Below are 9,869 nucleotides of genomic sequence, written 5' to 3' on the forward strand. Positions count from 1 at the left end.
CAGTCGTAGAAACCCCCCACCCTCGTGCCCAGCCCCTGTGCTCAGCGGTGTCCCCCCTCGCTGTGCTACTTCCAGAACAGGGTCCTCTCCTCAGCAGTCATCTTAGTCCCATTCTACAGACGGGGACACTGAGGCTCAGAGCATTCCACGGCCGGCCCGCAGCCCTGTTAATAGAGGAGAGGCAGAAACAGGACTCAAACGCGGGGTTCGCCGACTCGGAAGACTGGGCTCCATCTACCACAGTTCCTATGTGGTTGAGTCTTCTTGACCCTGGATCTTTTCTTTGACCTGCTCACAAACTTGAGTCTGTTGAACGTGGCCCCCAGCACACGGGACCGCTAGTCCCTTCCCCTGCCTCACGGCGGCGGTAAGCCCCGCACCACCATAGCAGACAGGTCCAGAAATAACGGAGAAAACTTTTCCGTATCCCTCCGCTGTCCCAGCCCCGTGATTTGGGAATTGTGACTCCCTCCCACGCACTGCCAGGTGCAGATGCATTTCATGTGTTACATTCTTGCTCTTGGTCCAGTTTGGCATCCGGCACGTTCACGTCAGACTATAAAGTATTTCTCTTGCCTTTTTCACGGTTGTTCCCTGTTTCTTAGCCTGGACGAAGGAAGTACTTTCGGTTGTAGCAGTGGTTGGGTTCTGTTGTTCAGTTATGGACTGATTATTTTTCTTCTTTTGCTCATTTTTTGATTTCTTGCGATCGTTTTTACAATAAAAAATAAAACTACAATGTCGGCCCTTGCTAACCAATGCAAAGGATTCTTACCCAGCGTGTCTCAGCAGGCTCCTCTGGCTGACCCGGCCCATGCCCTGTTTGAAAGAAGGCACTTGTCACTAAGTCCTTACAGGGGTGCACACTGGGTGTTTGCAACCTGAAGGGGGATGGGCCTGGTCTAAATCTCACCCGTGTCAGCGGAAGGGAAGCATCCTGGAAATCCAGCAGCTCACGGTGGGGTTTAGTCCCCAATTCTTTTCCGAGACTTGTAACAGATTGAGTTCTGGAGGGCAGAACGCAGGGACCATTTTCTTGGTCGTGTGCCCGGCACCAGGCCTGGCGCATAGCAGGTGCTCAGTTAACGTTCGGAGATTGTGAGTGATGCACTTAAAGGGTTCATAGGTCCCCAGGGGAACAAGCTGAAGGCTCACCCAGAGTGTATTTCGTGGGAGCCAAATAGAAATCTGAAAAAATAAGGCAAAAAAGTGGATGAAAACATTTGTGTCCGTCCGCAATGCAGTGAACAACGTGGTGGCCACAATGCCAGAGCCAGGTGCAGCGAGGGGCCCACGCGGGCTGCTCTCGGAAGCCGTCCGCCCCATCTCACAAAGCAGACCCCGGGCGTCTTTGTGAGAACTAACTCCCTCATCGTCGAGACAGAACAATGCCGGGCACCGGCATGGCGATGGCTTTTCCATAGAAATACACTGTTTTTTAGCCCTGGCCAGTTGGCTCAGTGGTAGAGCCTGGCATGCAGGAGTCCCGGGTTCAATTCCCGGCCAGGGCACACAGGAGAAGCGCCCATCTGCTTCTCCACCCCTCCCCCTCTCCTTCCTTTCTGTCTCTTCCCCTCCCACAGCCAAGACTCCATTGGAGCAAAGTTGGCCCGGGCGCTGAGGATGGCTCTGTGGCTCCGCCTCAGGCGCTAGAATGGCTCTGGTCGCAACAGAGCAATGCCCCAAGATGGGCAGAGCATCGCCCCTTGGTGGGTATGCCGGGTGGATCCCGGTCGGGCGCATGCAGGAGTCTGTCTGACTGCCTCCCCGTTTCCAACTTCAGAAAAATACAAAAAAAAAAATAAAAAAAAGAAATACACTGCTTTTTGAATGCTCTCTCCTGAATCTTACCGACGGAAGTGGGGTTATCTTAGGAGTGAGACAGTAAGCGGGTCAGCTCACCCGTGCCCAGGCTGTGGAGGGCCCCGCAGTCCCCGCGGCCCAGCAGTGTGCATGGCGGTCTGGGGAACCCGCAACGCCCGCTGGGGGCCACCTCTCTCTTCCTCTCACCGTGTGGGATGCTGAGTGATGGCCCCGAAGGTATCCCGGCCTCATCCCAGGAGCCCGGGAATGGGGCCGGTCACATGGTGAAGGGGCAGGAGGCTGCAGGTTAAGTTGGGATTGCTGATCCACTGACATGAGCCCAGGGTGAGTCTCCTCTGTTATCGGTGGTGCCCAGTGTAATCGCCGAGTCTTTGGAAGCAGATGGGGGACTCAGAACAGGCAAATTCATAAAGGCAGGCAGCCAGGAGAAGCCCCTAGGTCAGGAGTCTCAAACTCAACTCAGCATGTGGGCCGCAGAGCAAGATCACAGCCGTTCTGCGGGCCGCACTAGGTCTACAAAAGGCAACTGTTACGCAACACTTTTCTCACTGCAGTTGAAAACAAAAAAAAATCAGTACAACAAGCACAATCGTACATGCAGTTTACTCAGTGTCACAAAACGACCAGAAACTGTAGTTCGCATCACAACTGCTGTTAACTAAGCTAATATCTAGCTAGGATGCTAGAGAAATGAAAAATACAAGTAGTCCCCTAGGCTTACTTAATTTTATCCAAAATATTTTGAACTTCATGGATTAGTCTGCAGGCCGCACAAAATTGTTCGGCAGGCCGCATGCGGCCCGCGGGCCGCAAGTTTGAGACCCCTGCCCTAGGTGGACAGGCTGAGATTCCGACACAGTTCTTTCTGCTCTGAATGCTTTTAAACAATAATAACAGCCCTGGCCGGATGGCTTGGTTTGGTTACAGCATCCTCCCAAAGCACAGAGGTTGCTGGTTCGGTCCCTGGTCAGGGCACATACAGGAACGGATTGATATTCCTGTTTCTCTCTCTCTCCTCCCCCTTCCTCTCTCTCTCTAAAATCAATAAAACAAACATGTAAAAAAAATTAAAAATAATAACAACAGTGAGAGCTAGTGCTGGGTAGTTGTCACTGTGCACAGCTCCGCTCCCGCTCTCTGAACCCTGCTGACAGTGTGCGGTGGGCGGTGGGGGTGCTGCCGTGACAGGGCCGAGGTCAGGACCCAGGCCCAGAGCCCTGGGGCGGAGCTGGTGCTGGCCCCCACTGCGTCTCCTGGCTCTCACTCACGACGGTCACCTGGGCATCAGCCAGACCGGGGTGTGGGGGGAGGAAAAACGGTTTAGTCCAGGGATGGGCTCGTGTCAGGCCTGCCCTGGGGTTGTCCGGAGCACCAGGGTCGTGCCCTCCCTCCGGGAGAACCCCCAGAGTGGAAGGAAAGGAAGTTCCTCTCACTCGGCCGGGGCATGCCCTCTGGGATGAGTGCCCGGGGTAGGTGACTAGGGCCCAGGAAAAGGGGCAGAGTGGAGCAGGGAAGCAGGACCTGGGGACCTGACCTGGAGCTGGCCACAGGCAGCGGTGACTGCCGCCCTGTGCTGCACACCGGCCCGCTGAGGGCTCCGCGCTGAGGCAGACATGGGCGGACAGCCCTGTTCGCTGACTGTGGGCTCACAGCCGCCCCCTGGTCTTTGTGGTCTGATAGCCAGGTTCACTTCTCACCAGCTGTGACCGTGGGCACATCACCTCCCTTCCCTGAGCCTAGTCACCTGGTGCGGGAGCGGAGGTGACGTGTGCGCACCGGAGGGCATAAGGTTGGGAGCAGATACGGACAGCCTGCAGCAGGCTCCCTGAGTGACAGCTCTGTCTTGTCATTGGGCCCGTTCCCCTCCTCAGGGCTGGGGTCTGCCTCCTCCTTACAGAGGGGACTGAACAGTGGTCCCCAAAGAGGGCCACGCCCCAACCCCAGAACCTGGGACTATGCTGCCTCCCATGGCAGAGGGGACTTTGCAGCTGTGATGACGTTGCTGACATTGAGCTGGGGAGGTTATCCAGGGGGCCGGGGTGAGCCCAGGGCCCCTTAAAAGAGGATGATGAGAAGGGGGGCAGGAGAGTTGGATTCGACCACAGGGGAGGCCGGAGAGACTGACGTTGTCGGAGGGATTGAAGCAGGCGTTAACGGCTTTGAAGAGGTAGGAAGGTGGCCTCTGGAAGTTGGACCTGGGCCCCTGTGACAGCCGCAAGGAAGTTGGGGAGCCTCAGCCCCAGAACTGCAAGGAACGGAGGTCTGCCAACAACCCGAATGGGCCAGGAAAATGGAGTCTTCCCTGGAACCAACTGCACTCCGCACGCAGAACTGTCGGGAGGTTCTGTGCATTGGTGGGAGCCTCTAATCTGCGGTGACTCGCTGGGGCAGCAACAGGAAGCGAGTACACCCCCCAGATTCCTTCCATTGGGAACTGGTCCGTCTCAGCCCGAGCCTCTCGCAGGCGCTGGCCTTCCCGCCCGCTGCCCTGAGTCAACGTGCGAGGTCATCCCCCTGCCCCTCCCCCGGGTCTCGGCGGGGACGTGGGCTGGACAGGGAGCCTTGGAAAGGCCAAGCTGACTTGGCCTTGGGCCCAGATAAAGCTCTGGAAATGAGTGTACTTGTTAAAAAAAAGAAAGCCAAGTGCTGACCCACTTTTTCCCCGACTGCTCTGCCTCAGACACGTCCTTCTGAAAGGAAACTTATCTCCAGCTCACGCCGTTCCCGGGACCCACATCACCCACCTCAACTGGAAGAAGAAGTACTTAGAAGAGCTCTCAGAGGTTGCCGTCCAACTTGATCACGGAACAAAAATTCTCCTGGGGCTTTTCTTTCTTTCCTTTCTTTCTTAATTTTTTTTTTTAAAGATTTTATCAAGAGAGAAGGAGGAGAGTGAGAAGTATCAACTCATAGTTATTTCACTTTAGTTGTTCATTGCCTGCTTGTCATATGTGCCTAGACCCGGCAAGTCCAGGGTTTCGAACCAGCAACCTCAGCGTTCCAGGTCATCAATTTATCTACTGCGCCACCACAGGTCACACTTACACTTTCTTCTTTTTTTTTTTTTTTAAACTGCATTATCCTGGCAAGGGAGGGGCTGGGAGTTAGCCCTGAGTTAGAATCTCCAGGCAGGAGAGATGCCGCACGCCTTTGCCCCTGTCATGCAGCCCTGCTGTGTGGACCCTGACAGGTCACGAAGCAGCAGCATAATCCCGGGGTGGTGGCAGCCACCGCCCACGGGCACAGGGGCTGCTCTGCCGGGACAGAATGTCTCCCCTGGAAGATAGTTCCTTCCGAGTGGCCACGTGTCTCTGAGCAGGCCCGGCCGTGGTCCAGGCTGGCTCCGGCCAGCAGTAGCACCGAGATCCGGACGTGCACCAGGCGGAGTCAGGGAGAGAGGGCGGACCTGCCGTCGGCCAGCCCCTCCCCCGCTAACCGGGGATCTAACGATGAGCTGCCTGTAAAACGGGAGTTGTGTTAGTTTAGTCTCCCGGCTAGGACACATCACCACACACCCAGTTGCTGAGACAATACCAACCCAGTATCTTCAGTTCTGGAAGACGGCAGTGCTGAAGTCAAAAGTGACAGCTGGCCTGTGTTTCTTCCGAGGTTCCGAGGGACAGTCCGCTCCCTGCCCTTCTTTTTTGGCTTTAGGGCACCTGCATTCTTTGGCTTGGAGCCTCTTCCTCCATCTGCAAAGCCAGTCATCTTCATTCAGATCTCTCTCTCCCACCTCTGTTTTTGTCATCCGACTCCATCTCTGACTGACCCTCCTGCCTCCTTTTATAAGGACCTCAGCGATGACACTGGGCTGGCTCTGGGTAATCCAGGATCCTTTCTCATCACGAGGTCCTTGATTCGATCACATGTGCAGATCCCCTTTTCCACAGTGACAGGTTTTGGGAATCAGGGTGTTGAGATCTTTGTGAGGCCACGAGTTGCCTCCCACAGGGATGGTCATGCATGTTTTGAAGGTTGTTGGGAAGTTTCAAGATGCACATGGTCTATTAGTTCACTTGGGCAGCTGTTCTTGGTCTCCTTTAGCAAGTGGGAAGGTCCCCCCGTCCCCACCCTGAGGCCGGACCCTGTCACTTGGCTCCATGTCTGCCGTGCCTGAAATGGGGTATTTCTAATGCCTGTTCTAATGCATTTCTAATGCATGTTCAGGACCCACAGCCTCCACCTACCTTCCATCTTATTTCTTCTGTTCCTGGTCGAAGGAGTTGTTTATCTTGGTTTTGTGTGTGTACGTGTGTGTGTGTGTGCGCGCGCGCGTGTGCGTGTACGCACAATGACATATTTTAAAATTTGTCCTCTTTTATATTTTTTCCATCATTGCTGTGATTCAGGACAGAGGGGGCTCGCTGAACTTGACTTCATCCTCTGTCTCGACTGAAACTGTATCTGCTGAGAAGCCTGTTCTACCCCAGTGACCTTCAGACGCAGGGGAGTCTTACGTTGGCGTCTGAATGTTTTCAACATAAGCACTAGTTTTAAAGACTATAAATTCCAGCATTCACAATTACTGAAGTTTTAATAAAGAAAAAGGTTACTTTTAAACGTATCCAAGTGGAATCTAAATACCATATTATTATAATCCACAGAGAACATACCTGTACAAACTCTTCTTTAACCTTGAAGTCATATTTCCATTCCCCTTCTCATGCTGTAATATTATATTATTGAGCACTTGATAAACTCAAAGTTCCCTTCAGCAAACATATCTATATTAATCAATACTTTAAAAATCAAAATCCCTAAGTCTGGCTTCTTTTCAGATCGTATAAATCTTTCGCCTTCTACTAAAATTCCTAAGTCCATAGGCTCTAAAAATGAGAATTCTTTTCTTCTTCATTGACTTGTCAATTAAGTTACTAGTGGTAGCCAATTGGCCAAAATATCATAGCCAATTGGCCAAAATATCATAAACATATTAAATCTTGATAAGCAGCAAATGAACGCAAGGTACATGTCACTGGAAATAAATCTCTTAATCAAATAAAATAAATATTTTAAAATTACTTTTATGGACCTGAAACTACTTATACTTCTTGCTTGAAGGAGGGAGCTGGGGCACCACCTGTTTCTAGCTGTCGCTCTTCGTGTGTTGCGAACCTCGCCCACATAAATGCAGAGGTGGGGGTGGAGACACATTGCAGCAGGCTGCCCTCGAGTCTCTGCAGTCCCCTTGCCACAGCTGGATGACGCTGTAGGTCAGAATCAGCTTTCGTGGTTTTTCACCTCACAACTCAGGAGGCTTGCCTTCAATTTTGTAACAATAAAATAACGAAACTAGTTAATTTTGGAAAAATGATTTATTGCACCCGGTCAGCCGTTAGACTCATTCATGTTCTTGGTTTCTGGGCAGTATGACCCGAAGCCGGCATATAAATATACTTGTCAGTCTTTTGTTCAGTGACACTCCGTTTAACCCCAGTCTGCACAGAACCAGCTGGGGAAGTTAAAATATTGCTTATTCCAGTCACCTTGGGCCCAGCTGAAAAAAAGGAAAAAAAGTACAATACAATACAAAATAATATCTTGGGAAATGTTAATGAAAATAATAGTTTTGAAGAGCCGAATAATGGTCACGAATTTTTTTTTTTTTTTTTTTTTTTTTACAGAGAGAGAGAATCAGAGAGAGGGATAGACAGGGACAGACAGGAATGGAGAGAGATGAGAAGCATCAATCATTAGTTTTTCGTTGCGACACCTTAGTTGTTCATCGATTACTTCCTCTTATGTGCCTTGACCGCGGGCCTTCAGCAGACCGAGTAACTCCTTGCTCGAGCCAGCGACCTTGGGTCCAAGCTGGTGAGCTTTGCTCAAACCAGATGAGCCCGCGCTCAAGCTGGCGACCTTGGGGTCTCAAATCTGGGTCCTCCGCGTCCCAGTCCGATGCTCTATCCACTGCGCCACTGCCTGGTCAGGCTTTTTTTTTTTTTTTTTAATAAAGTAACATGTTTCGATGTAACGCTGATCTGGCAAAAGCAAAAGGAAGCTGTGTTTTTTGGAAAAGGAACTGTTTGGTCTCTTCCTCACTGAACTCATGCAAAGTTACATTAACTGAGTTACAGACAGGGGTGAAAGGGAAAACACCAACACTTCTCATTGCCGAGAACGGTACAGATGAAGAAGGCCCCCCAGGAGACAGGTGGTTCCCAGGGTGCTTTTTACACATCTCAGAAATTCTAATGGTCTCTGCCTGGGGTTGCGCGGGGGACACACAGGAGAAGCAACTACTATGAGTTGATGCTTTCTGCTCCTCTCCCCCTTTCTCTCTCCTCCCTCTAAAAAATATCAATCAATAAAAAAAATCTTAAAAAAAAAAAAGTCTAATGGTAAGGAAAAATTGTCCAAGCCGTAGAAAGCGGAGCGACTGCTGTGCGCTGTCAGTGTCCGGCCAAATGTTCTGGAAGGTTCCTCTCGTGTGTATTTGGGGCTTGTCTAATGTCCTAGGCTAGGTGTTCCAGTCTAGAAAACCGATGGTCTGCAAGGACACACACACACACACACACACACACACACACAGGTGAAATCGCTTCCTCCCGGGGGACGTATTTTGAACTTGACCTTTTTGAACTCTTTGAATGTGTTTGTGTATTGAGTTTTCAGAAATAAATTTTCTGTGTTTTCATTAAAAAAAAAAAAAGAAAGGAATAGAAAACGGATAGTGGTGCAGGATTCTGGAGCTACCGCAAGGCAAATGCATGTTGTCTCACGGAGCTGCGAACGGGACCACGGAGCCGCGAACGGGACCACGGAGCCGCGAACGGGACCACAGAGCTGCGAACGGGACCACGGAGCCAGAGCTCCCAGCCCTGCTCTGTGCTCCTGCGCAATCCCCCTCCTGTGTGATCCCTGTTAGGACATGTATATTTGCTTCTCTCTCTCATATCCTCTTTTGAAACTGTGTGATTAGCCTGCTCTTTCCTTCATTGAGAAGTTAAATTTGACACGGGTTCATTTTTATATATATTTATCAACTTTAGTGAATATATTATCCTTTTTTTTTTTAAGTGAACGAGAGAGAGAAAGTAGAGACAGGAAGGGAGAGAGATGAGAAGCATCAACTTGTAGTTGTGGCACCTTAGTTGTTCATTGATTGATTTCTCATATGTGCCTTGCCCGGGGGGCTCCAGCAGACTGAGTGACCCCTTGCTTAAGCCAGCGACCTCGCGCTTAAGCTGGTGAGCCTGTGCTCAAGCTGTCGACCTCAGGGTTTCGAACCTGCGTCCTCAGTGTCCCAGGTTGATACTGCATCCGCTGTGCCACCACCTGGTCAGGCAATTGAATGCACCCACTTTAAGTGTAGAATTCAGCGGGGTTTAATAAACGTACACACCTGTGTAAGCACTGCCACAAAGTATAGAGCTTTCCTTCAGCCCAGAGAGTCCCTGCGTCCATCCCAGTCAGCTGGGCCCCAGGCAACACAACCGTCTTTCCTAGGGTCTCCTGTAGACGGGGTTGTTTGTGCTCCTCCGTCAGGTGACCTCTGGCCGGGACATCCGGGAGAGTCATCCACACATCCGGGAGGGTGGCATGTGTTGGTGGCTTGTTCCTTTTTTTATCTCCCTTGTATCCCAGTTTCCTGTGGGTGGACATCGGGATCTTCCCCACTTGTGGGAATTATGAATGAAGCTGCTGTGAACACTCAGGGACACATGCTTTTGTCTCCCTTCCCAAGAGGGAGTGCCTGGGTCATGCAGTCAAGCACGCCTGTCCCAACCTCACAGCGGAGTGTCCGCACTGTGTTCCGTCCCCCCCCCCCCCCCCCCCCGCTGGGCTTCTCCTGCGTGTCTGTCTGGTTCGTGTAACGTGGAGGCCTGGCGGGGAGCCCTGGGTGGGCCGGGGCAGGCTGTTCCTTCCTCGCACGCACCGCCCCAGGGCTGAGCTCGGGCACTCACACGCGACTGCAGGGCCCGCTCGCCCGGCTCTGTCCTTTCCCGACCCTGTCCCCTCGGCTCAGCGACACCAGTGGACTCTGAGTCACCTGGCACTGTCACGGGTCTGACATGGACTCCGGGCCGGCAGCCCGAGTGGCC

This window comes from Saccopteryx bilineata, chromosome 3 (assembly GCF_036850765.1).
Source record: "Saccopteryx bilineata isolate mSacBil1 chromosome 3, mSacBil1_pri_phased_curated, whole genome shotgun sequence".
Lineage (NCBI taxonomy): Eukaryota > Metazoa > Chordata > Mammalia > Chiroptera > Emballonuridae > Saccopteryx > Saccopteryx bilineata.